Genomic DNA, 16067 nt, shown 5'->3' on the forward strand with positions numbered 1-16067 from the left:
GTCACCAACGTTGGGGTGGCACCCAATGAAATGTTCAGTATTTCAGAAAGTGATCTTAAGGTAGTTCGTCGACCCTCTCTCAGGAGACAGCAGCAGTCCTGATGTTTTATTCCGTAAGAGCAGTAACTGGAGCACTAGATCCACCTTCCTTCGAAATTGATTGTCTCCCCCCTTTAAACATTTTAAATCACTTTCGAGCTCTGCTGTAGGGAAGAACAGACCCTCCTGTAACATTGAATAGGCCTCAGCTGAAGATTTTTTGAGACGAAAGCAGAATTTCAGAGCCGCATATTGTGCCTCGCGTGTACCTCCATTGTAGTGGTAGGAGATATTGAATGTGTCTGACCTTGATGGCCTCTCACAGGCGGGAAACAGGAGTCCCAACAATGACACTACTACGGTGTGTTTGTTGCAAACGTAATATCATAACATTAAATCTTAGAGCAGGAAATTATGACCATACAAAATTATGATCATTCCTTAAATAACAGCCCTCGTATACGCCTTAAAACATACAACCTCTATTCCTATTATTAAGCAGATAGTAACAGAATTTATTCCACAAATGAGCAAGCCTATGACTACCTTATCGGATAATGCTTTGTATTTTAAGAGTACGAAATGGAAAGATTTCTTAAGTTATGAGGAGATCAAGCACTTTTTGATATCGCGCTTTAACCCACACGACAGCCCAGTGGAAAGAATTTTTCGTGAATTTAATAAATTCATGAATACATATGCTGCAATTAATCATACGAAATGGAGCGAATACCTCAACATTTTTGAACAAATATACAACAACTTGCCACATGATGCCACTGGTTTTACACCAGAGGAGTTGATGTTTGATCGTACTCAGAAAAATGAATGGTTTGAAACCCCTACCTCATCTACTTAGAATAGAAAGTCCGTAGATAAAATGGAAGAGCCATGTTGGCATTGAGTGAGCAGGCTAATCTCATAAAACGACGACGTGACCGAGAATACAGAGAAGGAGATTTCGTGTTGTTAAAGGCGCACCTGAAACCGTCGGCGTTACAGAAAGTAAATCGAAAATGGCAGATGATCTATACAGGACGTTACAGAGTAATGAGGATTCCGAATGAAGGATGCTATATTCTGGGGTATCCAGAATCAGACAAATTACGTGGGTTGTACCCAAATCAGATGTATTTAGTAGATTTTACCTTAATCATGTGGCATCCAGTTCAAATATTACATAATCGTCCGTGACATCCAATTTCAAATATTAAATAATCGTCAATAATATTAAATCTACATGACGGACACGTCCAGACCGTCCGCTCACGTTAACACTACAGACCACTAACCTCCATCACTGCTAACTATTAACTTCCAACCTCCATCACTACTGGCCATTCACTCCTAACTGCCATCACTGCTGACTATTCACTTCCAACCTCCATCACTACTGGCCATTCACTCCTAACTGCCATCACTGCTGACTATTCACTTCCAGTTACCATCACTGCTGGCTATTAACTTCCAACTGCAAGTCCGACTAGCCACAGAGTCTCTTACAGAGGGGGCACAGAGTTGCCAGAGATTTTAATATAGTCTATAGCGCTGCCAACATACAAACATACTTAAACTAACAATCACTTCTGAGAAATCTGAGCGATCCGGGACGATGTGCAGTCCTTGAGATTTCACTTCCTATTTCTACCGAAAACATGAGTTTAATTGTACTCTGGCTGTGAAGTCATCCGAGGCATCTCATACTCCGGCGTTTGACATGGATTATACAGTGGCTGGGTGCGAAGTAAAGACTACTCTTGTGTCTCGGGCTGTGTTTATGTACTGGCGCAGCGGACGGCCAAGTGAACATCTGCTGTTATCCTTCTCATACACATAATATCTTATAACAACGTCGTGAATCAATTTAGAATTTTCGTAATTTTTATATAAATGTAATTAAATTAGATAAAATGACTGAAAAAGTTTTAGCTCGCCTGCGTTTAAACTTTGCCGTCTAGAAATTTTAGAACAGAACTGACTGTAGAGTATGACCTCTGAGATTTGTTATTATTTACATTCAGCCCTTGGAACTTGTTAAAGATCTAATTTTTACTAGGTTTCATCACATACTGCAGTCAGAACTTTCTAACTTTAATATAACAGATATTTAATCTACTACAAATAAGGACGTTTTTGTTCCAAATTTAGTTTTCAGCAAATTACTCGAAAACTATTAGATGTAACTCGATGAGGTTACATATTTGATGTTTTTATGTTAAACTGAAGATACGTAGAAGTTTTCACATTTCTAAGTCTAAAATTTAGCGCCTTCAATGTTTCTTATAAACGTGGGTTCTGACCAAAATATTGCTTTAATCACGTTGGGACTTGCACCAGTTAATTCTGACATTCATCTGCACATAATGATCAGTTTTTGGGTTCCTAGCTTTATTATGTAGGGCCACTTATTTCTATCTTAAAGCCATGTATTTAGGGAAAATTATTCAGTGATGAATCTGAGATTGACAGTTTAAACATTCGAGCTCACATCCCAGCGATAAAGAAATCTCTCTCACAAAATTTCGTCCGGAGAGTACAACCGGCAGAAAATAGACGTTAAAGAAGTGGCAATCTGGCAACACTGTAACTACATATATGGTGACTACCTCTGCTAGCAGACAGCAGTTGTGCTGTACAGTTGGTGCACTCGGTAAAGTTTTGGCTTAGCATGCAGGATGTCGATGGTTCAATCCCGGATGGTGGTGCATTTTTTTTTATTTGCTTATTTCATTTTGACATTTCATAGTGTAATATACACCGTTTCCTATGTCACATGTACCCTAATTTACAACATTTTGTAACGCTGAACATAACAAACACTTAGTTAAACAAATAAGAAACAGACAGTTGAAACAAATGACCTGTCATAGGATAGAAGAACTATAAACACAATATCAATTTCGAGATGCTAAAGATGATAGCAAAGTACAATAACACAGCATCTACTTGTCATTTATACCACATGTAATATGAGCGTTCAGATGCTGCACATTAGCAACCAGTGCCAATTATAATGTTCATATTAATGACCGCATGACCTTCACAACAGTATACGTTTTCCTCAGAAAAACAGATGCTCACAGTGACTTCCCTGCATGTCCAAACATTGCACAACCCTCAAGATCATACAACTCTAGACCCTTCGCAGGAAACAGCGTCTACAGTAACAAGAGCAGCATGAACACATGCTACCAACTGTTCCACATTCGTCGGCAGAGTAGAGTACACGAGCTCCTTCACGTGTCCCCACAGGAAGAAATTCAGGGGGACTTAGGTCACGTGAACGTGGTGGCCATACAACTGGACCTCCACGTGCGAACCATTTCCCTGGAAATGTTCTGTCCAAATACTGTCGCACATTAATTCCAGAGTGTGGAGGTGCACCATCACGTAGAAACCATATCCTCTGCCGACCAGTAGTGGAACATCTTCCACCGCATCAGGCAGATAGTTTGAGAGGAACGCATGATACCTTCGTGCAGTCAACCGGTCAGGCAACATGTTGGGACCCAAAAGCCTGTCGCCCAGCGAACTTAATATCCATCGTCGCAGGTGACGTGCGTGTTAACCTCACACCAATGGTGAGCGTTGAACGTATTGAAGACTCCCATACGAGTGAATGCTGCTTCATCCGACTATATTACGGTGTTCACGAAGTCATCGTTGGCTTCCTGTCCTTGTTAGAAGCATTCACAGAATTGCATCTGCAGATGGCGATCAGCAGGGTGCAGGTGTGGCGTGAAAACATTATGATACGGGTGCAGCCCATGCTCGCGCAGCACGTTTTTTTACGCTACATGTACTTCGCTGATGTTCTTTGTGTATGACCTCCAGAATATCTTCCTCAGTAGCTGGAGGACGGCGTGGCGTGGACGACCTCTGTCACGCGAAGGTGAGAACTTGACTCCCGAAGGCGCAGCTCCTGGAGACTAAACACATTTTTATCTGGATGGTGTTGACGAGAATATCTAGCACCAGATTCACGAGCGGCAGTACCAGCCCGGTTATAAGATGCACCAAGGACAAGAAGCATATGCACATATTCATCGTTTGTGTGTGCCATACGAGTGCCACACTTGTATAGCGGTTTACAATGAGAAAATTCGATACATGTACGAATGTACATTGGCGTCTGACACGAGCGCGTTATTCCGCTCCCAACTAGCCGCTGTCTGGTGGAGAGCGTGTAAGGTACAAACGTGCCGTCAGTCCTGCGCGCTGTTCCACTTAAGGTGCATTAGCCCTCTGACAGATATTGTTCTGTATGACTCGTCCCGACACCGCTAATTGTGAAATGTTCGGTTTCGAAATAAACTGTATCACTAACAGTAATAGTCGTGATGTTTCCACAGTCTCATCGACAGAATAATAACAATAATAATAATAATAATAATAATAATGTATTGAGAAACGTACTAAATAGCATTAGGATACCAGACTCAATGTTGAAAGGCATAATTAGTGGGACCACGGTGATAACACATACAAATAGGACCGAGTTAGGACATCGTTCCCAAACACGTTGCTGGTCCTACTGGTAACTTAAGGCCCTAATGAAATGTAATGGACCTGAACGAGGCAAGAATAATAGTTGGTAGTAATCTATGGGACCACTGGAGGAGGGTACAAAGAAAACAGGTTCCGCATCTAGTAGACGAAGTCGTACGAATAAATTCACGCCCACGACGTGGAAACGGCTTCTTTCAAAGCTGACCTATCTTCCATTTCTACGATTGTAGTATGTAAGAGCAAATGTTTTCTAGAGGACCCGCTGCAACCGCTGTTGACGATTACTAGGTCAGGTACTGTACCACCTGGACTACATTTACCAAATAAAAAAACACATGCCTCAACCCAGATTCGAACCATCGACCTCCTGCATGCTAACCCAAAACTATATCCACTGCACCAACAGCACAATACAGCTAACACCTGCTGACAGAGACAGAGGTACTTAACATACATGTGGTTACAGTGCTGCCAGATTGCCACTCTGTAACGTCCTTTTTCTGCCGGATCCACCCGCCGGACGAAATTCCGTGAGAGACATTTTTTCGCTTATATATATATATATATATATATATATATATATATATATATATATATATATATATATATATATATATATATAATGAATTCCTCTTTTACGCTGTAGCTCTTTTAGCATAACTTAGGGGCATTATTATCGAAAAATTCAGCTGTCACTATTGTATTGATACTCCACAAATTGTCTTTCTTTAAAAGGTTTTTGTTCTTTTTTTCGCAATTTTCCTTGTTCTCATTCACCATTCGTGTAATCCCCAATAGACTACCAATCTTTCGGTCGAGCTCGCGTATCATCAGCGCATGCGCGAGGCGTCCGCAGGCAAGCTGTTTATTTTATTGCCATCAGAATTACAGAGCATGCGGCCGCGTCGCCTGTACGCAGTTCTATATAGATCGGAGAAGCGGTAAGTGCGCTTGTCATGTTCTGCCTTTCCCCCATTATTTATTTACTAGACGATTTGTCCCTACATTGTGTGGAAACCACTTCCTGGTTTTTCATTCTGGCTCAAAATTAGGTCTTCATAGTTCTCATTTATTTTCTCCTTATCAATAGATCACTAAGGTACGATTTGTTATGGACCCATCCACTAAGTTGGAATCTGGCAGTTTTTAATCCATGACATACCATCATTTAGTGGTGTTATGCTTTGACGGACAACGAGTGTTGGGAAAGAAGATTCAGAGCATTCCCGCTCTAAAGTTTTAATCGTGTAACAGAATTACTATATTCTCACGTAAAAGTTTTTAATTTTTTTAAAATCTTAAAGTAATTTACCGTACTAGTGTATGTCACAGGTCTGTTATTCCTTCTGGATTTATTGTTACACAGATGTTCATCTGTGTTCATCTCAAGATGTGGCTTTTAGCGCTACGAAACAGGTAGTGATACAGTAATAAAGGACAAAATACAGATGAAGCACTTACTAATAACCAAGATGAATACTCATAACTGTAATTGCCCCATCTACAAGGTTGTCTGAAATTTCAAAGCACTGGATCTTTTGCGTTCTGAGAAATAAAAATGTGTATTTGTGACTTTACTTGGATCATTAAATTACAAATAGCTCAAGGGTTGTCTACCGAGATCATTTTAGGCTTGGACGTAGTGGGCTAAGCCTGAACGGTGAGACTGACTATCTGACATTTAAATGTTTTAAACGTCGCACCTTTTCCTGTTGTAAACATATGGAGATTCACAGAGCTTCTGTATAGGTACACGAATGTGTTGATAGTAACGTACAGTTGCCGTGAAATTAGACGAAACGATTGGGAGTTTTATGTAGTAAATTTGCAAGTGTGTTAACTGAGAAACTGGGGAGGAAATCTCATTCAGTAAAAGCCTGAGATCATAGATACAGTTCCTTTATCATTCATACTATCTTTGTATGAAGGTCTTGTCCTTATTGGAATTTGCCCTTCCAAATCACACCATTAAGTACCTACTTCCTTGGTGGGGGAGGTCTCTGGCAAACCGAGGCCAGTGGCGGACCATTGCGAGTTAAATAACTATCTATTTATTGTAATCATCGGTACGCCGCATTAAAACGTACTGTGGGCTGCCGCCTGCCATGTTGCTGGCGATACCAGTACTCGAAGTGCAGGGTAAACTATACGAATACATCACACGCTCACCGAATTTGGTGTTAGTCTCATCTCCCGCAGGCACGATAATAACCGGTGGCCCCGGTTCCTCTTCTAGATGCCCAAGTGTCACAGCAATTACCCCTGCCACCGAGGGCATTGTTTTATCGGCGGGTGATTACAATGAACGCCACCCGGCCGACCAATGACAGTTCTCATCGGCAGTTCCGCCGGCCCAAGTACCAAGCGCAATCGCAGATACCTCCATTGGAGCTCCTTTTGGCCTGGTGATGTCTACTCCGAGCCACGACCCGCGTCTTCACTTTGCATTTCGTCCGAGTTCTGGGCCTGACATCGGCCATAACCGCGGCTCGCAGTCACTCCCACATTACGTAGGCCACCTAAGCGACTCATCCCGTAAAGACCATCTTCAACATTCTCTATAGCAGCTGCATTACCTCCTAATTGATACGAGCTTCCTCCTTGTCACCTTGTCAGGACCTCTCTTCTTAACTGTCCCCAAGTCCTACCGCTCTCCATGGATGTGGCCGCCCCAATGCCTTTCAGTGTCATATCAGTGCCTGTCAGCGGACTGGAAAGAAAAGTGTTGATACAAGTTTGAATGAAGGTTGCATTATATTTACTATAAATGAGGCTCCTTTATTTACGCTACCTGGGGGTTGTTAATTGACGTGGCTCTTTCTGCCATGACGCAAAACTTCTCAACGAGGTGAGAATTTAGTGGAACTAGTTACTGTTAGACATTTTTCTACCTTGCCTGCTCACTAAGTTCATTTATCCAACTATCGTTCCATATTCATTCGACTGTCCTTTTCCCTGTGTATTTGCTGTGGATTTGATAGAAGTTCTGACGCAAAACTCTGGGCTGCACCTGGTCTCACCACCTTTACCGCCCTCCAGTGGACACTTTGCCTTTCTGCATGACGATTTTGCCAAGATTGCCCAATCACGGCGGCCTTTTCCTGTTGGTCCCATCATTGCTACAGTGGACGCCCTACATGGCCATCGGGATTGTCGGGTCGAGTGACCAACGATGATTAAGCATCGTCTCTCAACAGTCACTGATGCCTGCCGACGAAGCCATCAGCTCACTGATCCCAGGACACGTCCTCCTGGCGTAGACACTTTGCCTTGGAGCTTCACTGCCCCTTTTTAGGAGGGAAATGCAATATAGACGTGACCGTGGGATGCCGCCTCTCCATGCAGCAAAAAATTCAGGTTAAACTTCATGACCAAAACATAGCACACCACGATTATTGTCAAATGTATCTCCCATAGCAACCACAGTGACACGTGGCGACAACTTTAGGCGATTTCTTAAGTGCAATAAGAGGACCACGATCTAACCAAGAGAAACACTCCCTCACCGTAGCAGAACCTCCTCTGTACTTCGTTGTTGGCGCTGCACACATTGACAGGTACCATTCTCCAGGCATTCAGCATACTCAAACCCTTCCATGTGTCTTTTCCAGACACCCTCTGTCTATTGGCGTCTCTCTTTACGTCAACCGAAGCATCGCTTAGCATTGACTACAGAAATAAGAGCCCGACCAGTGTACCACATTGTTTTTAATCCCTACAGACAGTTACTGTAGTAACTGGACTTTTGGTAGCACTTTGTAACTCAAGAGGAATTTCTCCCCATATAAAATACAATCTTTTACCTTCTGTAATACTCGACGGTCCCTGTCCATTGGTCTATGAAGTCCCTTCCTGATGTTGGCTTAACTGTGGCTCTTCCTTTACATATCTAGTTCACAATCGCATCTCCAACAGTCGATTTTGACACCTTTGCAAGGGTTGAAATGTCCTCAACGGACAGATGACATGTGAGGACTATTCAACGTTTGAAGCTACTGATGTCTTCTGACCGATCCCACAGTTGCTGATTTTCTATTGACAACACAATAGCCACTGCCTCCACCTGTACTGGGAGGTCCACCTCTCGTAACATCTATTAGTGGATTCTGCGTTATGTAGCCGTGTCCAGTTACTTTTGTTGAGATAGTCTGTTATTGCATTCGATACTGAATGTAATCCTGCGACTGGAACAACCATTCTGTTCCAGTTGCTGCACTTGATTTACCCCTAAATACATGACTATTTATTTTAGCCTTAACTATGACAAACATGTACATCATCGCAGGAGTTTCACGGAACTCATTTAAGGAGACCGAGTTTAATGACGAAATCTAACAAAGTTAAGCTTACATTTTCGGAGACTGCCTTTGAGGCATATGGCAACCGCGATGAAAGTTGGGACTGACTAGACACGAACTCTGAAAATGAGGGAATGGCCATCCGCCTTGGAATCCAGGGCAAGTTATGAGGCATGGTTAATGTTCTGAGAACATTTCTTGGTTTACTCAGCAATCTATGTCCCTGAACGAGGGTTTATACCAAACTCATGCCAAAATTCATGAGCAGTTTGTTGGGAAGAGAATGGATTCTGACGTAAAGATGTTGGTACGAGCTTGCAGAAGTTGTTATATCAATAAACCCCTGTAGGACATCAAATGGTTCAAATGAGTGTAAGCACTATGGGACTTAACATCTGAGGTCAGCAGCCCCTATAACTTAGCACTACTTAAACAAAAATGGCTCTGAGCACTATAGGACTTAACATCTGTGGTCATCAGTCCCCTAGAACTTATAACTACTTAAACCTAACTAACCTAAGGACAGCACACACATCCATGTCGAGACAGGATTCGAACCTGCGACCGTAACGGTCACGCGGTTCCAGACTGTAGCGCCTAGAACCGCACGGCCACACCGGCCGGCAACTACTTAAACCTACCTAAGCTAAGGACATCACACACATCCATGCCCGAAGCAGGATTCGTACCTGCGACCGTAGCAACAGCGCGGTTCCGGACTGAAGAGCCTAGAACCGCTCGGCCACAGCGGCCGGCTATCTGTCCTGTATCCAGCCGCTACTTATGAGCAGCTGTTGTGCAGAAATCCAGAGGGCATGTATGCGCTGTTGTTTTTGGGTCTGTGTAATTTCTACGCCAAGATGAATTAAGGCCGTTATCTGCAGAACGAGTTATTCACACCGGAGTGAAGTGACACCGTTCATTCGGGTTCCCATTTAACAGATGTAATGCCAACTACCAACATTGTAATTTTACACTGGCTTTCCGTGACGAGATCACACTTTGTTCCACATTGTCGTCGCAGTCCGTAAGTACACGTCTTCCATTTCATTTCAGGGAAGTAGTGCGGTGTATCCTCTGAGAAGAATACGGAACCCCAGCTCTTTGTAGAACTGTAGCAGAGGCTGAAACAGCTCCGTAGCCGGCAGGAAACTGGCCATTCGATCAGTGCTCGTGTTCGACGTCCCTGCGGCCGCAGCCACGGGCACCATCAGTCACTCGGCAGCCGTCGATAACAAGTGGGTGCAGCGCGCGCGGGCCTGTTGCCAAACAATAACACGGCACGTCAGGGCGCGCCCTTTCATCTGGCGACCGCCGCCGGCGGCTGACGGCGCCACGATTAAGCTCTCACAGCCCCGCCTTGGTAGCGGGCCCTGAGCGCCGCACGCTGCACAAAGCCCGTGACGTGGCAGCCGCAGCAGCGCCTGGCGCCGCTGTTGCCATCGTCACTCCCTACGCTCGTGGTCAGACTGCGAGGTGGAGAATAATCGAGGTGAGCAGTCAATCTGGAGAAAAATAGTGCTATACGTTAGACCACCGCAGGCACATTACTGATTCGCGTGGTTTTCACTCGGCTGCAGCTCACAAGCGAGAGAGAGTATAAACTTGGCGGAAATGGCCGCAAATGAAAGACACTAGTTGGCCTAATGGCGTAATCAGTTCCGCGGTGTGTATGGCCGCACAGGTTTCTCGTGGCTGTGTTCGCTTGCGCATAGGTTGCGCAATCGCAGACTGCACATGCTTAATTCTCTCCCTTTACATTCTGTATCTGTGCAGTTAACTTCATGTCCCATGTTGTTTCTTTGTTTAAAAAAATGCCTTTCATTGTTCAATGCTTGGCAAAACCGTGATATTCGTGGATTTCGTGCTGAGCAGAAAGGAAAAATTGAAACATCGTACACCTCTGGATAGAGACACGGAAGCTGGCATTGTGATTTTGTAGATGTGGAGATGTTGAGATGCAAACACTCTGTCAGAGGGTTGCAGAAGAGTACTCCCTGACTTTGGAGCTGTGGTGAATAGTAGACTTGCATATTTGATGCTCAGCTCATCACACAGCAGGCGAGAAGTGGATTGGCCATACGCGGCACTTGACTAAGCAACTATTCAAGTTCGGTGAGAATGTCTGGCAGCACAGCTTACCTAGGAGCAGAGCATTTACGTGTTTTCTGGTGCATTGATTTCAAACTTGAAGAGGTTCCCTGATTTAACACAAAAAGAAGGTGCGCGTAATGACTAAGGAGGGCGTGGAACCGCAGCAACAGGTTTTTACTAGGAATCGAAAACGGAGAGGCAATTTAGTTTATTGAGCGTGTCCGCACAGTGTGCTGGACTAAGGTCTTTGTAAGGGATTTTGTTTGTGTCGGTGATATGAGGACATGCTGGCTATAATTGAAAATTATTTTTTTCGTGATACAGTTTTCGGGTATTGCCTGAATCTTGTTGACTCTTTGTAACACGAATAGTAAATACGTTATCCTGTTTTCCCACGTTGAAACTATTGCTGCTGTATCTGTTTTCACACTTATTCTACAATTTGTTCTTATTTTCCTGTCATCTGATGTACTGGATGCTGATTCTGTGAGCCGTACGTCTTATCATCACGAGGCTCCTAAGGTGAACCAACACATTACACTCTAGACTGGAGCATCGGCACTTTACACAACTACTTCGATCTATATCATGTTAAAACCATTGTAGTGACAGAACATTCCCGGGAGGAAACCTTCATGCTAATATGAGAAAAACAGTTTAATGATCCCACGTTCTCCACTAGATAAATAACTCTCAAACAAGACGAAGAACAATATTATATGAGAATATTGTGCATTGTCTGAATAATGAAAACAAACAGGAAATACTTTCAACACAAATGAAAATCATCACTCTGAATGAACGTGTCCATATACGAACATTGAAACGGGAATATCTGAAAATACTGTAATAAATATAACATATGTAAAACATTAAATGTCTCGTGAGGTACAAGGATCCTCTTGCAGTTTTCCCTAGTTCCCTTCAAGAATTCACTAAGCGGTGGAGCAGTATATAGAAATTTTTAACCCAGGGTGAAAGATATAATACGACCTCATGAGCAGCCAAACAAAAGGAGGTCATAATTAATTCTGTATACATGTTTAACAAAAATGCTGTGTATTTTACTGAAGTAAACCAATTTGTTTTCTGACACGTTATTGCGATATACATAGATGTTTAACGTCGAATTTTGTGATTTGCTATAATAGTTATCTTTTCTTTCGGCTGACAAGGGGAGGCCACGACGTTTAGAATGCGGATTTACTGCAAACTTCATACACTCGTAGTGCTCCATTAGGGCAACAAAATGTGTAAGCAGTAGCGCGTACTTCTCAAGTGTTATTGAGAAAATCGCAAGATAATTTCAGTCGTCACATATACACCTGTGCGTGGCCATTTGTACCATGAAGCGGCGGCAGCCGACTGATTAGCATTCAAGCCTCGTAATCGTTGGGCCTCTGGATCGAGTCCAGTTAGTCAGTGTTTTTTTTTTTTTTCAGCACAGTAATTTTCCTTACTATTTATTTTACAATTGATATAATGGGAAAAATAGTGTAACATTCTATTACATTTACAATGTTATTTGGGAGTCTACAAATTTTTATTACTACCAATAATATAATATTCATAACTATCCACTAGTAAACTACCAAACGCATAAAGTGGTACTGAAAATGTATGCTTGTCCGTAATTTGAGAAATCCCTTATACCTGGAAGAAGCCCATAGCGACTTGTTACCTTTAAGTTTATGAGCGACACAGACGACTTTCGAAAGATGTACAATTAATCGTCGCTTTCGACATTACAAGTACAAGTTGCAGGATGGTATTTTTCGTAAAAGCACGGAAAACATAAAGTTAAACTGCACCAGCTGCATTGAATAAATGCTATGTTTCCGCATACGCAAGGTATTTTGAGGTTTTCCGTGGGGAAACAAGCCTCGTTAACATTTTCAGAAACCTCTCTTTCAGACGATAATTTGGAAGCAAACCATGCATAACGCAGCATTTCCTTAAATATTGGTGCTGCCCATTGGTCATGCAGTATCGACTGTATTTTAATAGCGTCTTCACGAGAAGCAATTTCTCGTTCTCTTTCGATTAAATACGAACAATTTTGAAGACACGGACAAGCATACATTTTCAGTATCACTTTATGCGTTTGGTCGTTTACTAGTCGATAGTAAATTATATTATTTGTGATGATAAAAATTTATAGACTGCCAAATAACATAGTAAATTTAATAAAAGTTCATCCGATTACACGTATTTTTTCCCCATTATATCAATTGTAATACAAACAGTAAAGAAAATGACTGTGTTGCAAATAAAAAAGGACTCTAATCGGTGACCCAATGGTTACGGGGCTTGAACGCTAACCAGTCGGCTGCCGCCGGTTCGTGATAAAAACGTCCATGGACAGGTATCTATTGGACGACCGAAATTATCTTACGATTTTCTCAATAACGCTTGAGTAGTACGCGCTACTGGTTACACATTTTGTTGTCCTAATGGAGTACTACGAGTGTACGAAGTTAGCAACAAATCCGCGTTCGAAACGTCGTGGCCTCCCCTTGTGAGTATGAGTCAAGACGCACTTTGCGTCCTTGTTGGTCTTGGCGATAGAGTGTAATCTGTTGACCTTTTTCAAAAGAACTCGGCGTTGGTGATAGTTTTCATGAGTTGGTTTGCTACGTGAACGTATTGTAGTCGGTGTATTTCATCAAATAAGTAATAAAAAGCCGTGTGATTTATTCTAGTGGCATTCAGCGAATACCACTCGACGGCTCTAAATTTAACAAAGGTGGATTTCAGGATCACTCGGAATCTATAATTTTAAATTACTATGCTCATGTTAGTCTCCTTTCCGAAATCAGATATCAGTTTTTAAAATAAGCCGGGCGAAATGTTACAAAAGCTAGTGCGACTAATTTAGTGTTAGCTGTTACTATCCTATTACGTTGCTGGCTTCTTGTCTGTAGGATAGCGTTGTTTCTTGCAGTGTTGTATTTATTCGTAAACAGTAACAATGACACCGAAAAGGAATCATCCTCTAGGGTTTCATTTTGTAAACTTAGTCGAAATTACAGCTTTATCGAAAGCCTTCTACTCCTTACCATGAGAATAAATTGGTAATTAAAAGCAATCTTCGAACTGTCTGGCCATATCATATAAGTTTTACGAAAAAGATTCATTATTATGACTGGTAAGTGTAAATACTCTTACTGTGGCAGGAGACTGCCCCTCTTTCTCATACACTGAGTGACTAACAAGCTGCGGTAAACCATCAAGACGAGACTCCAGAGGGAAGGACATGTGGCGCGATCGGTAAACGTAGTGACAGCCGCCGTGTAGAGCATCAACAATTACTGCTGCCCAATTGATTAGCGCTCCTAGCGTTCCAATTAGTGTGGTTTGTTTAACCGCAACTCGCCATAAGCCACCGTCCAAATAATGCAACAGCACAAACAAGCAGATCCCAGCCGGCGGGACCGCCCCCGGGGCGCGACCCAGCGATCCATAATACAGGAAGCCGGATGCGCGCTGCGGCTGCTGCCACACCAGCGGCTCTGCAGCGGTACAGACCTACGTACCTGGTGACGGCGGGAGTCGCTTCACACTTAGTCTGGCTAGCATTTGTCTCTCGAGAAATAAGGTGTCTTCTTTCGGGTAGAGAGGGCAAAGCTATTGACGCAGGTGTAAGTAGACAAATCCAAACCAGAAATATTAATAGTACATTCCAGGTTTCGATTAAGTGGATAAGCAGGGCGAGAAAGAGACATGGCGTACACGAGTCGAAGGATAAAAACTCTAAAGCAAAACAAAGGTCATGAGATATGGTTCGTCATTTCATAACATTTCGACCAGAGATATTTTGCGATGGATAGTCATGAATTGTTGCCTCGAAGATATAAAGTTACAAAATTAAATATTTGTTCTGCGATCAAGGAATTTACTCTTCCTATTCTTATTTCATTGTGGTCTAGGCCATAGCCTGATCCATCTACTAAGTATCCAGCCATCTTTTTCTTGGTCTTCCAATAGACCCTGTACCTAAACGTTTATAATTAAAGGTTTGTAGATGTTCTAGCCAGCTTTGTCGATTAGACTTTCTCTTCTCATTTATAGAATATGTCCCAAGCGCTACTCTCATGTCTTCGTTACTTACAAGGGGGCACCCATACTGTAAATCACGGATTTTGGTGCGCTTCAAATATATTGTAGAGGCACTTACCCTGAGTACCTCGCTATCCGGTTTTTTTAGCGACGGGTCTTGGCTTCTGAGAAAATCGATTTTGAAGTTCATTGCGTACTTTGTAAACCCGTAACATTACACCTGTTCCCAGCAAGTCAGCGTAGCGCAGCGGTAAAGGTTCAGGGCTACCGCTCTGGAGGTACCGTCTTCGAATCCTGCTGGCGGAGTAGATTTTCGGCGTATTTAATGGCATTTGTGATTTCGCCTTTTAATTCTTCGTTCAACTCCTTTACTTGTGGATCTTATTCTGGCTGCACTACTGCAGAAACACTTGGTTCTTACATTTCACAGAATTTTTCTACCACACGGCACTAGAGACTCTTTGCGAGCAACTGACGCTGTAGTTAGATGCGGACGTAAAGGAATGCAATTCGCATCCCCATTGACGCAACTAGGACCTGGGGTTCCCGTTACAGCTAACGGTAATCACAGACAGGGGACGATAATGGGCGGAGATCGACTTAAGGAAATACAAGAAGCGACCGTTGTACGAACATTTGGAACTCCAACTGTAAACCACAAACGGAATGAATATTTGAAAAAATTAATAACTGAATAAATCTTTATAATTTCGCACACCTTACACTGTCTGTTGATATTCTTTGAAATAAAATTGAAAAATTCGGTCGATTTTTTTAAAAAAGTACTCATGCAGCATTCGAACACGCTACCTCCAGCGCGGTAGCGCTGAAACTTTGCCGCTGCGCTACGCTGACTTGCTCGGAATGCATGTAATGTTTCGAGTATACAAAACACGCAATGAACTTCAAAATCGTTTTTGTCAAAAACCAAGGCCTGTCACTAAAAAACCGGATAGCCAGGTACTCAGTGCCTCTACAACATATTTGAAGCGGACCAAAATCCGTAATTTACAGTATGGAGAGTCCCCTTGTTAGTCTATCTAATCCTGTAGAGTCTTTCCCTCCGCT

Source organism: Schistocerca piceifrons, chromosome 5, assembly GCF_021461385.2.
Source record: "Schistocerca piceifrons isolate TAMUIC-IGC-003096 chromosome 5, iqSchPice1.1, whole genome shotgun sequence".
Classification (NCBI taxonomy): Eukaryota; Metazoa; Arthropoda; class Insecta; order Orthoptera; family Acrididae; genus Schistocerca; species Schistocerca piceifrons.